This window comes from Chamaea fasciata, unplaced genomic scaffold (assembly GCF_029207755.1).
Source record: "Chamaea fasciata isolate MVZ Bird 193981 ecotype frontalis unplaced genomic scaffold, bChaFas1.0.hap1 SCAF_6, whole genome shotgun sequence".
Lineage (NCBI taxonomy): Eukaryota > Metazoa > Chordata > Aves > Passeriformes > Sylviidae > Chamaea > Chamaea fasciata.
The window spans coordinates 36,939,818-36,956,774 of record NW_027094091.1 but is presented as its reverse complement, the minus strand read 5'-3'; the positions used below and the strand labels follow the sequence as shown (position 1 = coordinate 36,956,774).

Here is a 16,957-nt window from a genome sequence, read left to right as displayed (position 1 = left end):
ATCTCTTCAGATATGCACTTGGCATTGACCATGCTTTTTATCCCATTCAGCTATCAGGTTTGACTATTTCCTATACTATCATTTGTCATCTGTCTGTGACTAAGATACATGGCTGCTCTGCTATCATATCACACTTTTACAGGTAAACCTTGACTACATTCATGACTTGATTCTTTAATTAGTCAATAAGTTATATTGGCTTGCTGAGCCCACATAGGTGACTTGCTAAAAGTCACCAGTCTTTGTTAGAATGAGCCTGCAGATTAAAATACTTTTTACAAAAAATGGTTGGTTTTCCTCACTCTCCTTTTCAAAACCTTAATTTTTTTCAGATTCTTGGATATATTTATTTCAGTAGGAACAATGGGGCTTTTTTAATGAAGCTGTAATTCATTAATATCCTCATGCATTTGTGTTCTGTCTGTTGATGGCTATATACATATAGAAAAAAAATTAATATCATAGCTTGTCATAATACATAAAGTCCTTCTAATAATGGTGCTTTTAGCAATAGCCCACTGTTTACAGGATGCGCCTGTGACATTGGCAGTAGAGAAGAAAGTCCTCAAAACGCCACCACTGAGCTATATGGGAAACTCAGAATACTGTTATTGAGGGCAATAATGATCAATGCTACTTTTAATATTCTAGTTTTCAAATGCCATCATGAAAAGTGGATTCCAGAAACCCTAAATAAATAACACATCTGATTTCCTTGCTGTTAGTCTAAAACTCTTGGATAGTAGCACCTGCAGCAGTTCATGAATCTAATTCATAGTGATTAAGTATATACACTGCCTACCCTGATTTATGGAATTTCACTTCAAGATCACAATTCCCTTTAATATGTTTACAAAAGAATTAAAGGGACTTGATATGACTATGAGTAAATTCAGTTTTTACAGAAGTGTCCTAAAATGCTTAAGAAAAGTCAATATGCATCTGTTTCTGGATCCTTGTTCAAATTAAACAAATAAACTTATGTGACATTTATCTGCCAAATTGGTGCCAAATTAATTCATTGGGTCTTAGAAGAGTGATCCATTTATCTCTGGACTGTTAGCACCAGCTGAGTATCCTCCCTGCTGACCAGCTGTTCTGGTAACTACTGATGACCTCAGATGACTTTCAGCTGTCAGGAGTCAGGTAATTCCTAGCACTGTTAGAGCAACCATAGAATATTTGAGAAGTTACACAGGATTTTTCAGTTGTCCACTGGTTAAGTTGTCTTTTTCTTACTGAAAATATTTTGTATTTGAACTTAATTTTGTTCATGGTCCAATATAAATAGGGATTTAAACAGAGATATTTTCCTTTAACCTTCTGCCTTTTTAGTGGGATAAGAACTAGCGATGTGAAAAGATGGGGGTTTTTGTACATAGTAGGATGCTATTATGCTTCTTAAAATCTTTTGTTTGTGGGTTTTTTTTGTTGTTTGGGATTTTATTTTTTTACCATTTCAAGTTTGGGGTTTTGAGTTACTAATTCATTAATAAATCTCTTAACAGTAAGATTCTTTTTTTTACTTTAAAGAAAATGAAAAATAGATCAGAAACTAAAAAATGTTCTAAATCTATCAGGAATGTCTTTGTGGATTGGAGAAGAAACCAGAGTAAAATACTCATGAGAATTTGAACTGTACTCTCAAAATGGTTAAGAAAGGTAAGAAATAGAAACAAGAGGGCTCTACTACTTGTTTAATATGTGTTTGTGTACTTGTAGCTTTTTTGCTGTGGGGTTTGTTTTTTTCTTTGCTTTTGCATCATCTTATGTTGATTTAGTGAGTTCTTGTGTATTTTCTTTTTTCTAATTTTCACTGTCTAGAAACTCATTGCTTTTTGGAATGCTTTCATAGGGCCTGCTGGCTATTTGGTTTTGTTGCGATGGGCATCTGAAGAAGTGAAAAAAGTATTTACTTGATTAGCATTGGTTTTAGGGATTACTTTTCTAGTCTGCATTAAAGTAAACACAAATTTTGAGTTCAGTGTTTCCCTTCAAGGATGTGAATGTATTTTAGTGGAGAAGCTTGTAGTGCAATTTGGTTAAGTAGAGACTGAGCTTTTGAAGAGTGCTTCTGTTGACTATGAATTTAATTGCTATGTTGAATGTGCTCCTCTTACTGGCTATAAGCTGCTCTTGAATATGGACTTTGTGCCTGCCCTCCATGTGTTTTGCCCTGATAATTGACCTTCCACCTGTTTGTTGACTTTGGATCACTTCATTTTCTTGCTGGAGGTGTAATGTTAGATAATGTAGTTATGTTTTTGATTTTTTTTTCTGGTACCAGATTAGTTTCCCATGACAAGCAAAAGTAATTATTTTGGATTGGGCATAGACATGTTTACTTTCAGGTTTTTTGTGGGTTTTTTGGGGTTTTTAAAATTGATTTTCTAGATCTTTCATGCACCTGAAACTGTGAGGAGAGGTAATATGCAATGATATAGAATAAGCATGCTGTTTCAGTTAAAATGTTTTAAAATCAGAAAATATTGCTCTTGGCATTGTTTTATGGTACAAATTAATTGGTATTCTGAGGTATTATAGTCTTGTTATATTTTATATATTAATTAGGAGAGGTTTCTTTTTTTCTGAGTGATACAACCTAGCAAAATAAACCCAGAAGTGTTTGTGCTTCATTTGAGATATGGAAAAAAACATTTTTTACTTTTATTCTGAGCTATCAGAACGTCAAATACCTATAACATCCAGAGTTGCTTTGTGCTATGCGTATTTTAACTTGTTTCAAATTAGTATCAAATTTTTTTTCGATATGTGCATATCCTCTAATTCCAAGATGATAAAAAACACTGCTCTACTTGGAAAAGAATCTACTTTTAGCAGGTGGTTGTTCCTGGATTTCAATAAATTATGATGATGCAAATATAATAGCCGATGTTGAATATACTTATTTGCAGTGGAAATTTTAAGAAACAATTTTGTTTGGACTATCAGGATTACCTATAGTAATAGCATAGGCATTATGCATTAAGGGTACACAGGCTATTTTGTTTCCTTGTTTTAGTTTTGTGCTAACAAGCTGAGAGGTTTTTTCTAAGAGAAATAGCAATTGAAGATCGTAATAATTCAAAATATTTCATGTGCATTGATCAGTTCTGCTTTTATTTTTGTCAGGTTTTCATAAAGAAAAATGCTTCAATGCTGTATTCATATAGACGAGAACTTAATGCAGTGTGCACTGCAGGCAGAGGAATACAGCTGCAGAGAGTTTTGTATCAACTTCCTCTCTCATCTCTGACACTCCATGTTACTCTTTTAGACTAATGTTGATGATTTTAAGGCAACCAGCAGTGATCTGTGAAGCAGAAATGGTGGGGAAAACAAAAGAAAAAGCACTGAATCTTGTTTTCAGGATATGAGTGAGTTTTGAATGGCCAGGAGTATGGGAATGCTATGCAAGATGCTTCTGTTATAGTGTATAAGAGCCAAAAACTTCCATAAGGAAAGCAGTAATATTATTCCACAATATACTTCTTTTAAATTATCCACAACTTGAAATGAATCTCTGAAATTTTATAGTGAAAAATAGGAATGGAAACAACCTTTCCCCCCCCCTCTTTCTTTTATCCCTTTTTTAAAATTTTTTTTAATCTCCCTAAACAAGAATAGGCTCAAAGGAGTACAACTGATAAAAATCTGCTTAAACTGACTTTTTCCTGGTTTGTAGAAGGGCATTTAGCACTGTCTTAGTACCGTGTAAAGGCTGCTGAACAAGAGCATGTCCTTTGTATGTTTGAGAGGAATGGCATAGGAGAACATTTGAAACTCTCTGGTTTTCCCTGCTGTTGTATAGTTTCACTAAAATCAGGAATTGTGCTGGGCTTACATGATTTCAAGTTCAAACTTCATTCTTTCACAGTCGCTCTCTGAACAAAATGTTTTCTTGTGACAGCGATCTATCTTTCAATAACAGAAATCTGTTTCAATGAGAATGTGGTATCCAAGCTGCAACATGAAATGGAGTTGCCTTTATGAAATGTAGAATTTCATTAATGAACTTGGACACATGTCTGTATATAGTCAGTTGGTCTGCACAGGCTCTTGGAGCAGAGCATTACTAGAGTCATGAAAAGGGTAACAGATGTAGCTAGGCATAAAGGCACTGAATATAGAACTATGAAAATATAGCACCCATTAGCTTGAATCACTTGCCAGGTTTGCAGGTCTGTGCTTGGAAATACTCCCTGTGGCACCTACCCTTCAGGAAATTGGATGAGTCAGAATATGGCCTCAATTCTCATGGCTGGGTTTCCTGGCACACAGGAAAGAAGACGGTAGGAATTTACATGGGACCATGCTAAACCTGGTTTAGTAAACAACTTACAGTTGCTTCTTGGTCAGAACCCAGTAGAATGATTCTAAGTTTGTAAAATTTATTTTAGGAAGAGAAGGAGTTTCTCCCAAGAGTGTGCCTTACACCATGTCATACACACCCCCAAATCAATATTGTCTGGTATCTCTGTGATAGTTCTATGGTAGAAGTTTGTGAAACTGGGAGAGGGGAGGCACACATGACAGAACACATCACACCACAAAACAACGAATGAAACAGCAAAACACAAACCCAACTTGCTAGCGGTAACTAGCTAAAAATTCTAGTATGAATAACCAGGGTGTTTAAAGAACACTAGTAATTCAAAGGTTGTATCTGGTGATTAAACTGGACAGCAAACTTCTGCTGAAGGCCAGGAAAGAAAGAGACAGGCACTCCTGGTCAGGAGCCAAGGAATCTTCTGGATTGATACTAACTTCTGTTTGAGATGGCAGAGAGTGATAAAATTTTGGCCATTTCTGATTTTCTAAAGTAATTTTTCAGTCTGTGAAAGCAAAACTCTTATTTAGCCAAGAAACTGTATGTATTACTTGCATACTGAATTCCTTTTATTGGTATTTCTGTCAAGTGCAAGCCACTGTGCATGTTAATGTAATTTGTTTATAACATTCATGATTCACTCTGTGATCATTCACAAGGAAAGTGCTCTATAAACATTAAAGATGACCTATGACTAAAGCAATTTATCTTACGCTGCCTGCAGACTTCCCTGCAGTGTAGGAAATGGGATTGGATCCCATTTAGTCCTTGTTTATCCACTTCTCACAACTTGCGGTACAATAAGAAACACTATGAGGTGATGTTTTCACAACTCTTTTATGTTACTTCTTTCTGTATTTTCCCCTTATGTACAGACATAGCAGACTATAAAGATAAGGTATTGTACTTTATTCTGCATTCTTGTTAGAAAGATGAAGAAAAGACATCCAGGTGATGTAGAGATTGTTACCATTCACATACAAAGTCTGAATATATCTTGGCGGTATTGAAGAAGGGGCTCAGAGGTACCTGATGCTTTAAATTTGTGGTTGGATTGTTATTTTGGTTATTAAGGCTGAGTCACTAGAAATGTGAGTTGTTATATTTTAAGTATATTGGCTCCAGGGGACAGAAGAGATTAATTTCTGTGCTGGTTTTAACACCAGCCAGAAACTAAATTCCAAATAAGATCTCACAACTCTAAAGTGGCAGCCAGTTTTTCCTCCTGAAACCACGCCTTCCTGATGATAAGGTGCATGGTGTAGAGCAGCAACTTGGCCATGACCACACAATGCTCAGCTCCACATCTCTCAACCAAGACAACTTCCAAATCTTGATTAATTCTATTTTGTGGGGGTTTTTTTTGTTTGATTGAGGTTGGGTTTTTTTGGGAGGTTTTTTTGTTTGTTTGTTTGTTTGTTGTTTTTTTGTTGTTGTTGTTGGGTTTTTTTTTCCTAATGGCTTGTTGTAAGAATGTGCAGAAGAAAAAGAAAAAGAGATGGGATAGAGCGTAATCCTGAAAGACTTCAAAAAGACTAAGACTCTTTCAGAAGAGAGAAGGCAGTTGTCCATAAGATTTTCCTGCCAAGATTGTCTTTGCTCTGAATATATCCAGATAGCTAAAAGGATAGCCTAACTTGAATATTCCAGCACCCTCTGGATATGATTTTTTCTGAGTTTATTACGATGCCAAGATACATCTTTGATCTAAATATATGAATAGATTCTAAAATAAGCTTAATTTTGAATTTTTACCATACTTGCCAAATTGTTTTGTTTTAGATATTCAAGGTGCCTTTATTAGTCTGATGTTGTGGTGGATGTGATGTTCTAAGATTAAAAACATGACTTGATCTCCAGGTTTTGTTCATAAAAGGAATTCTTTAGAGCCTCACAATGTTACTTTTGTGGAACCAAACACAGATTATAATTTGAACTTCAGTGATTCTAAGGTGTCTGCTTATATCTTGAGAGATATCTTGAAAGAAGAAAGAAGTTTGCTTTCTTCTTCTGGCCTAGATGAAATCCCTTGTGCTGTGGAGGTCACATGCATGCTTCTTTTAGCCTTCTTTTTTTCTAGAAATCTATCATTGCAATTTTATTGATGAGGCAGTTTTCAATAGTTTCCTTTATTCACCTGCTCTTGTCCCAGCCCTCTTAAACGTGACTACTGCAACTGTTCTCTGTTGCTTTGGAGTGGCTAAAAAAGTAATTGTGAAGCAATCTGACTTCAAACATAATTCCTCCCTATTCTAATAGTTATTTCATTAACATTGGCTTATGAAACAAAATTGCTTTAAAACAATGGAATTTCAAAAGTCCAGAATATTATTTTCTTTGTCTCTATGATTTTCTTTGTTATTTGTCATGACTGTACTGTTTAGTCTCAGTATTTGGCCTAATTTACGTGGCAGTGATGGTTGTGTTGCTCTTTGCCCACCACTTAGTTGCTGATTCTCCAGAGTAACCTTGAAGAAGTGGTCAATAGCTGTTCAGTCTGTGCTCCTGTTACAGGAAGGTTTTGAAGTCATATTCAGAAGGGGTTATTTTCAGTAACATGGATAAAAGGGATTTGGTGGACTGCTCTGCCTCATGAATCTGTAGAAATTACAGAGGATATGCAGTGGGTAACACTGTAAGTAAGCTGTGTATACAGAGTGAAGGAATGAATTCTAATGCTCCAATCTGTTTTTTATTTTAAAGAAAATTCTAACATGGGAAACTCCATTCTGAAACAATCACTGAGATACCTTCTGTTTGTCCCTTTTAGAGCAACCCTGTAATCGCCAGTTTTTAAACAGAAAAACCTCTTTTGATTTGCCTCTGTGACATCATTGTCATTTTTCAGTGGAAATGTTATGGCTCCAGGTAAAGAGTAAGCTTCTAATGAAAAGAACTTGTTTCCATGCTAATATTTAACAGAATAAAAGTAAGAACTACAAAAATAAGAAATTCAGAAATGCTTCTCATAGCAAGTTTTCTTGAAAATTAAACAGCTGCCTAGAGAGCCTCAGTAAGGGTTTTGACAAAAGGATTAATGTTCTTGATTAACATATAGGAATGTACTTACAGTGAGTGCTGCAGAAATGCTTATGCTTGCACTTGTAACGATAGGGTTTTTACTGTGAATTTCAATATTTTGAAGTGCCGCTCAAACCCAACCTCCCAGCCTTGGTCTTTGTTGTTACCTTCTATTACATGGTTTTGTCTTTCCCCCACTTCCTTCCTACTCTCATCCTTTAGGGGAAATGAAAATGGATGAAATGATGCCTATCGTGTTATGAAATTGGATGTGAAAGTAACCATACTAATTTGTTACAGAGGAGAGAAGCATTTCTAATGCTAAAACAAATGCACTTCTGGAGGCCTTTTAACCAACTAACAGTTATCCAAATTATTTTTGGGGTGATCGTGGCTCTGTCCTCTTTGTGAATATCTTGGGCACACAGAAATAATGAAAGGAATCACAAATAGAAGGAGCGAAGATATAAATAATTTGTAGGCCAACTTTTTTTTTAGAAACACAGGTGTCAAACATCAAATACTTTGTCTTCAAAGTTTATATTTACAGAGGTGTGCCTAATTCAGAAAAAAAATTCAGGTAATTTATGGGTTTTATTGTTTGTTTGTTTGTTTTTCTTAAATCTGTTTCCTTGAGGAAAAATTCCTTTAAAACAGTAAAAATTAAGCTTTTGGCAAAAAAATCCCACAGAATCATTTAGGTTAGAAAAATATCTCTTGGATCATAGTCCAATATAAAAGCAGAAAGAACCTCAAATTCAGGTCAGCCAGAGGAGGTGATGATGTTTAAAATTTTTAGACTTTGCAAAAATGAGAATTGAAGGTTGTCCTAAAAGAATATTGTGTGGTACATTCTTGTGAGCCTTATATTTTAAGCAAAATCCTGATTGTTTTCTGATGGAGGAAGATGCATTTGTACTGACCACACTGAAATGTATATACCTTTAGAGGAGTGGCATATTTCAACATTTGAGCAGACAGGAAGACGAACACTGTGTATGTTACTCAGAATACATTACTTTTCTCAAGAAAGTTTTGGTGTTGAAAGAAACTGCTGTGTCTGGCAAAACTTGAGATGTCACTTTTTCCTCCATGTTGGAGTAGTTGTGTGTACCCTTTCTGTAATTTCTGCTTTGCTCCAGAATTTTAATGCAAGTTCTTCTTGAAGAAAAGCAGAAGTCTCTCTGTTATTTCTGTATTAAGGCAGTCTCCTAATAAGTGCTCTCTGCATCTGTTGATGAAATCTGCCCCATACCAGCAGGAGGTTACAAGGACCTTGGGATATTATTAGCATGTATCTTTCCACTTCTGTGCTCCAGAAATTGTTGTGACACCATGTAACGAATATTTTTTCAAGCTGTCAGTATTCAGTTAATGTTCCCATTTAGCACTCTCTATACCTGAGGACTGCGTGATAATTTGTTTTAACATATCTCAATTTACTTTTACTCTGTTAAGGAAAAAATGAACAACTATTAGGTTGAAATTGCTACATGTTTTGCAGAGTTTGCTCTTATTGCAGTTACATCAGTGGTAACCAGTTTACTTTTGGATGAAAAAATAGATTGGGGGGAAAAACTGACCTGTGAAGGACCTTGGTGTTCAAGGACAGAGAGATAACCCAAAGCAAACACATCTGACACTAGAGGTGCCTCCTTTTTAGTGCCACAATTTAGTTCCCTTCCCTATACTTTCAGCTCTGTGTTGCCCTCAGAATCCTTTAGCTCAGGACTTACTAAAGCATATTCTCAGCTGAGGTAAAAGTGGACGTGACTAACAGTCACGTGAGAGTGAGGAATGGACTGTGTTTTCTAGCCTTTATTTGTGACAATGTGTGTGCAACTCATTGGTTGGAGGCAGTTCTAGCAGTTCTGTTGGTAGGCTAGTTTTGAATGAGATTCTCCTCCCACCTCTTACCAGGATAGCAGACCAGAAATCAAGGGTCTCTGATCAGATAAAACATCGATGTGACTGGTGCTGTCAGCTGAATCTCTCTAAAAACCTTTTAGACATTCTGTAGTCTTGTGAGAGACAGCGGCTTATAAGAGTTACTATTTCTGGAACCCAGCAGATGTTCACTCCTGTTAATGATGCCTGAGGCAGAGGTGAAAACAACCACTGTTATGTGCCCACTGTGTGTTTGCCACTTGAAAGTACTGCGCTACCACTGAGACTAAAAAATTTTTACATCAGCCACCTAATGAAGTACAAGAGTGAAGGAAACAAGGATACTGTTTAAGTATAAATGGACCAAATGTAAAAAGACAGGCTTCCATATTCTGTTCTGTGAAGATAAATTATAATCTTGACAGTTTCAGCAGTGATGTATTTGTATCCTGGATCCAACACAAAAACCCCAGTCCTGCTGTCTGGAAGGGGAGGATGGAGAGTGATGCCTGGTTGAACTATTCTTCTTTCTGTGGACCACTGCAGTTTGGTCCTTTCCAAAGCTCCTATTGCTATATGTGCATATATATATATGCTACAGAAATATATAAAGGTCAGTTGTCATTAAATATGATTATAAAAGTGTGTGTGTAGCAAATGCATGACTCGTTGCCTTGTTCAATGGGCTACTGTGTGATTTTTTGATGCTCATTAAAATGAATGAGGCTGCTTTTGCTTTTCTCCTACTTTGGCTCTGGGCCTTTTAGGAGGCTCTTGGCTGTGAGTACTAAGACTGGGAAATTCCCAACGCATGGATTTGAGCATGCAGAGGGGGATAGAGCGAACAGGCAACCACAGGAGCAGTGCAGACAGAGAAACAGATTTCTGAGCAGACCTAAAACTAAGGTGCTACAGAGCAGAGGAAATGAAATCTTTATAAGGATTCAAGAGGACTAAGAATTCAACCATGAGAGCCACTGAAAGTATCAGCACTAGAAAACAACTGGAAGAAAGGGTTCTAGGCAATACAGGACAGAGAGGGTATTTTTGTCTGCTTCATCAATGAGTTTTAATCTTCTTTGTTTAGAGGCCCCTTGTTGCGCTTTCCCTGAGACATGAGTCATTTTTAGAGAGTAAGAACACCTAAGGCAGTTTAAACTCCCATTGATGAAAATATGGTACAATTCTACCTCAAAGTCATACTTGTTGAGGGAAAATTGAGAATTACTGGAAGTAGGAAAGTATGATCAGGAATACCATGTTAGCAAAAAAAACTATTGCTATTTACTGGATAATATCAATAAATAATTTCATAAACTCAGACTTTACATTAACCATTTAACAGTTAACCTTTCTGGGCTTTGAAAAACAACATCTAGCTTTTAGAAAGTCTCTGGAACTGGTTAAAATTAAAATCAAAAAGGTGATTGGCACAAATTCAGAGATATTTGCTTTTATTCTCTCAGTATTAACATTTACATTCAGGACATCTGTCTGACACTCATAAATGTTGCTAGCTCATCCTACTCCTCCACAGGACAACATCATTTTAAAATCCCTTATTTTGTAGCTCATAGTCAACCTAATAATATAAACAATTTAATTCAAATGCCAGCTAAACAACAACTTTATTTTGTCCTTGCACTGTATATTTTCAACACTTCAAACTTATTTATTATGATGTTTCCAAACACAACTTCTTATTCTTTTCTGATGACATTTGAATTATTGAAAGATTGCATCTTGACTGCAAAACTCACAGAATGTCTGAAAGAATCTAAATCTATTTCAGGCAGTATAAATAATTCATACTCAATTCTCCTCTCAGCTGTGGGAATGCTGCTGCTTATTTACAGCACACTTCAATGGGGAAAAAAAATCTGTCCTATTTTATTAACATTTCTCTGCTATTAGATAAAGCTGGTCATATGTTCCTATAGAAGTTACTTAAATATATTTACTGTGATTATATGTAAATTATCTTCAGTTTTCTAATATAGTTACTTCGTTCTTCATTTATAAACTTAATTTAACAACTTTGGGTTTTTTTCTTTTTTAAACATGATTTACATGATTTGGTAAATCAGTGTTTCCTGTAAAAGATCCCCCCCATTCCTCTTTCAGAACCAGAGTTTGAGAAGGATGTGGTAGGCAAGAGTTCAAGCTCCCCCAGGCTTTGGCTTCTTTCTGCCTGCCTAATGACAGTGAATGTATCTGTGTTAACATGCAAAGTCTTGCCATTACTATTCATTCCACCATAGAATGAGAATAATGCTTTTGAACGTTTCTGTGAATCAAAATTGGTTAAACACTTTTCAGCTGAGTCTCTGATTTCATTTATTTTTTTGTCCTTTGCATGACTTCCTTCTTGAGAAATGACCAGAAATTCCAGCCCATCCTGCCAGTGCTCTGCAATAACTTGCTGCTTGGTTACCCTCAAGTAATCAAGTGCTTTGATATTGCAGCTAAGAAATGTAGCTTGCTAGATTCCCTACAGTAAAATCTGTTTGGATAGGCTCTGACTATTGTGTCTGCTTCCACCTGAAGAAATAAAGGGGAAACTAAAACAAGAAATGTTTAATATGCACTTACCCATGCTTCATTTTCTACATTATTGGTGTAGAAATTCTTGAGGGAAATGCTATGTGTCAGCTTCTTACTTTAGGTCTTTCCTTGATACTTCAGATGAGGCATCTCTAAGTGCAAATGTAAATACTGTTAAAGCTAGCACAGCCCTCACAGATGTCATTTTGCACTAATGTATGATATATTTGTAAAATAACTTAGAGGACTTGATACTGGAAGAAAAAGGTGCTGCTGCTACCATTATGTTATATTGACGCTTATAGTCCTTTTCAATTACATAAATTGATAAATCCATAGTTATAGTTCTGTTCTCTGCACCAGATAAGCTATTTCCCTCTTGTAGCTGTAAATCCAGATGAATCCTATCAATTAGGGACATAAGCCACTATGAGTGTAAGACTATCCTTCTTTGCTTAGAATAGGAGTAGTGTTTCAGAGAAAATTATTTCATTTGATACTGGAAATTACAAAACTACCCTTTCAAGGACATAATGTTCCCTTTCAAGGAGCTTTTTCCAATGATTGGTGTATATATCTTAAGTCATATCTGTAGATGTTTTCATTATACATACAAACTCTAACCCTTTTTTGAGTGTCCTAATTTTTGGAACTTCTCTCAGTATATGTCCCATCATGGTGTTTTATAGGTTAACTGAGGTCTGTGAAGGAATTCCTTGAGCATTCTGCATCCACTTTTCTATGGCATTGAGTGGGTGCAGTAGTTGTGTCAGAATCACTCACATTTCTGTTCTCTCTATTTCCAGTTTACTTAAGTTAAATACAAAGCATTCTAACAGAATGCATCCCTTTTTTTAACCTCTGATTTACACCTAGAGAGCCTTACAGATATTTTTCCTACTGACAAACAGGATTCATTTCCTGACTAGTGAAGATTAATGCAACAAATAAACTTTTAAGTTAATTGATTTAATAATTTAGCTACAAGGGAGGCATTAGATGTCACTCTTTCAAAATACCTGGAGTGAAAACAAAAGGGTATTGAGTTTTTCAAAGGCCTTCTCACACAATGCTTTAGGATGTGTTTTTCTGGGCATAAATTACATTCACAGAACGTTCCATACTTTCCCTCTGGTCTCTGCGGCCTGGGATTCCTGAAAGATGATTTTACTAGTATATAAAGACAGGCCGATAAGACTTTGACTATCTCAGTCTTTTCCATGCCCTTCCTTTGGCTGCTTGTGTATTTCTAGAATCCTTTCTTATTGCCCTTTGTATTTCTTGCAGGTATTGACTCTGGATCAGACTGGGATTGCCTAGCCCTATCTGTGATCCATCTGAATAGCTCTGTACTTCTCCTGGAGTATAATTACATTTTGTTAGTGTATACTTAAAAGATTAGTGTATAGTTAAAAGATAGGTAAGCCATGTGAGGAATTTTAAAAAGTGTATTTAAGAATAAATCTTGAACATAGATATCTATATTCTGCTTATGTTTGCCAGTAGAAGATATTATTTGCCATCTTCTGAAAAAATACAAATGTGAACTAAATTTATTTGGTGAAAATCTGTTAGCCATAGGAATTCAGTTACCCTGTGCTTTTTAGTGGAGTGCTCGATTGACCATGGTATAACAGTACACAGTATATATCCTATTATTTCTATGTTGGAAAATAGATGTTAAAAAATTGTGATGGAGGTTCTTCCCCAACCCAGGGTGTTACTACTCATCAATCATTACTCTTCAAAAAGCTTTGAGAGTCATAGAAAAGCTTGGATTAGAAAGAACGTTTAAGACAATCTAGTTTCAAACCCTTGCCATGGCAGGGACACCTCCCACTAGACCAGGTTGCTCAAAGACCCTGACCCTGATGCCACCTCTGATGAATTAGTGATTACCCATCTCTTCACAATGATGGAAAGAACATTGAGCAAAGGACATAAAACAATGTTAGTTACTTGGAAGCACTAAAGGGTGAATAAAATTAATAGCATTGAAAAACATTTGTGGGGTTTTTAGGGTACTTTGAAGAAAAATTGCATGTTCAGAGTAGTGCAGTTACTCTTTTCATTCTTAGCGTTTGCTAGGTGCAAAACCTAAATGCTAAAAAGTGAATTCAGTGTTTGATTTCAACAGCTATTTTCAAGGAGAATCTTCCAACTTCTCAAAGTAACTATTAACTACTACTGTCGTTTGTGGGCACTGGTGATGCAGCCAGGAGCATTCTGAGGAGCAGCAAGATTAGAGAGCCCTAAGAGTGGCAATAAGGGACTCTGCGTCCAGCGGAGTCCTGCATGCATGGGAATGAGAAGCGTGGGGAACATGCCACCAGCATGATCTTCCACTTCTTCTATAGTATCCTCACAGGGATCTTTTTGCGCCTGCATTAGGCTCTCAGTAGAAAGCTAATGCTTTTCACCCTGTCTTTTGTGCTCAGCATCCTGAACACCATCATAGTCTTCATCTCCTAAACTTAGTCATCAGCTGCTGATAATCAACCTCGCTGTCATCTACTCTGATGATGGCTGGCTGAAAGTTTTCCCACCTGACCACGGTCAGCCTGTTCCTCAGGACTATTGTCTTTATTTACATGCATCCCAGATCCCATTTCTCAGTGCATGAAAACAAAGTGGTCCCTGTGATCTATACCATGATGATCCTCATACTGAACCCTCTGTTCCACAGCCTCAGAAACAAGAGGTGAAGGCGGCACTGAGGAGGATGATACACAGAATAGTAATACCAGGATAGAGACAGACCTTGACACGAGAGAGCCTGACTGAAGGCCAGCTGCTCACAGCAGTATGAGCTGTTGTATCATTCTGCCTTTATGTTCTGTTTGCAGAAAAGTTAACATTGTCTTTCACTGAAAGTACTATCCCATCCTCTGTAATGGAGCAGCATAGCACTGCCTGCATTCTTTCTCCTAGGGTGTGAGCCCATGAGGAGATAGCCCAGGTGGCTCTGCGTTTGATAGCCTGGGTGAGGATCACCTCACACCACATGTCCACTCCTTAGCTAGTACACTTTACTTTAGGATGAATGACTTTTGGGGTCATTTTGGATATCAACGTGCAGGTGAGACAAAGCCTCCTTGTTTGGCTCATGAGCAGAGTTTCTTCCATTTTCATTACAGCTGGATCATTTTTTCCCTTAATTTTCGTAATTTTATATGATAGCACATTTGGGTGTAATTAACTTTCCTCTGGAGAAAAATAAGAAAAAAACCCTAAGAATAAAAAAAAAAATAAATAGCAGAGTAGTTGTTACACTTCTTCAGGGCAGGAGATATCTCTGAAGATATGAAATGCAGGGGACAGAGTTTAACGAACATTCACATCAATACACTCAGTGTAATGTCCTCCAGTCTTTTTCACAACAGGCTCATACCAACTTCCCAAGTCCTCATGTAGCCAATACATCGACCCACCATATCACACCATCCAAGTTCCAACTTGGGTTCTTTTCTAATACTTATTTTTCTGCCTCTTGTCCTGCTTCCTGGCCAGATTGGCTTGAAGTTGGATGGAGTCAATATTAAATTACCAGGAGTCCTTTCTAAAACAAAAAAGTCTACCCTGAAGAAAAAGAAGAAAGGAGAGAACAATTGATATTGACATGCTTTTCTGGACTAGGATGTCTCCTGGTATAAATATCTCTTGACTAGTAAGATCAGTGACTAAAATACTATCAGTGTCTCTCAACCCTGCCTAGAGTCACACTGTAGCCTACGGTGTGCCTGCTAGTGTCCCAGTTTGAGTTTTTTTGTGTTAGCAAGTAAGCTCCCACTGAATTTACTGATGTGGAAACAGGTCTGTAGTCCTCTAGGGACTAGAGGAACAAACACTGTCTAACCGATTCCGTTTAAAAGGCTGATATGTGCTCCCTCTCAGATGTGCTGTTTGAAGGCATGTGAATGATGCTGGACAGTTTATTTTGTACTGTTACAATAGTAACAGTTCCTGTGAATTGCAAAATAGCATTGATTTCTTTCAATCACCTTCTGAAAAAGTGCTGTGGAAGAAATAAATGCCCATATGCCTGTGTGTATATTTTGTGTACATGGTATTTTGAAAACCATGGACTTTTTTTTTAATGCTTATCTTAGTAGACTTTTGTGCGTGGGGTGTTGTTTGTTTTGTTTTTTGGTTTTGTTGGTTGGTGTTTGTTTGGTTTTTTGTTTTCTTTGGGAGTTTTTGATTTTGTTTTTATGTTTGTTTAGGTTTTTTGGGGTATGGTTTTTTTTTGGATTTGTTTGTTTAGGTGGGTTTTTGTTTGTTTTAGGAAAATCTACTCTGTAGTAAAGAACACTGGCTGAAGAAGAACCAAGGGATCCCGCTTCTCACTTCGCTGCTGACAGTGCAGAATTGTCTCTTGGGGATAGAAGGGAGTGTTTATTTTGTGCAAAGAAATGGCAAAGTTAAACTTTTTCACAGCCCTTTGGAAACCTAGCACTAATACCCCAGTTTCTCTGTGTCATCCACAATTGTTGTCTTTTCCTCTCTGTATAAATCTGGAAATGGATAGGAGTTCTTAGTGTGAAAGATATCTTAATTCAGCATCATATTGCTAATTCTAAGTACCACTGGAGTTTGAGGTAGAAATGATTGCCTGTATGTATTTCTCTACAGTAGCATAACTTGCTGTAATTTGACTATATTAGAATTAAACTTTCTTTTCTGTTCAGAGAATTGAAAATCTCTGAAAATATTTATGCTTAATTTTATACTTGTAGAGTGAATGTGATCTTACATCATTTCTGGTAACATTCAGCCTGGTATTAAACTGTGCTATCAATTATATAGATTTTCAGTATAAAGAATACCTGCTCTTATGGCGTCTTAGCTGTTTTCATTTTGAAGTCTTTTATGAAATGTGTGTGGGAGTACAAGTGTTTCTGTTTTTACTGTTATTTGCTCTTAGCTATCCATAAAAGGTTTAACTAATGTGGATTCTGTCTTGCTGTAGTGTGGGACTGTAGTTGTTTAATAATCAAAACGCTTCTGACATTCTGCCTAATATATAAAATTATCAATGAAGCATGGTCTGTTATTATACCTTAATAGTTTTTGTTCCCCTTCAGTAACTAGCTTTTCAGGGTGAACTCTCTCTGATACTAACAAGATCTAAGTAATGAAGGAATATGCCTTTTCTGCAAACAGACTCCCAATTCT

The 16,957-nt window shown here is 36.5% G+C and overlaps 1 long non-coding RNA gene across 2 annotated transcripts; it reads left to right on the top strand.

Annotated features, from left to right (window-relative positions):
• The first annotated feature begins 1,145 nt into the window (after window positions 1–1,145).
• Window positions 1,146–16,617, top strand: LOC136291184 (uncharacterized). 2 transcript variants are annotated; one of them, XR_010721451.1, is made up of 3 exons: window positions 1,146–1,218; window positions 1,581–1,662; window positions 16,068–16,617. It is a non-coding gene; the product is annotated as an uncharacterized lncRNA (long non-coding RNA). The 2 variants fall into 2 exon arrangements; XR_010721450.1 differs by lacking the exon at window positions 1,146–1,218 and adding an exon at window positions 1,230–1,381.
• Window positions 16,618–16,957: the final 340 nt, after the last annotated feature.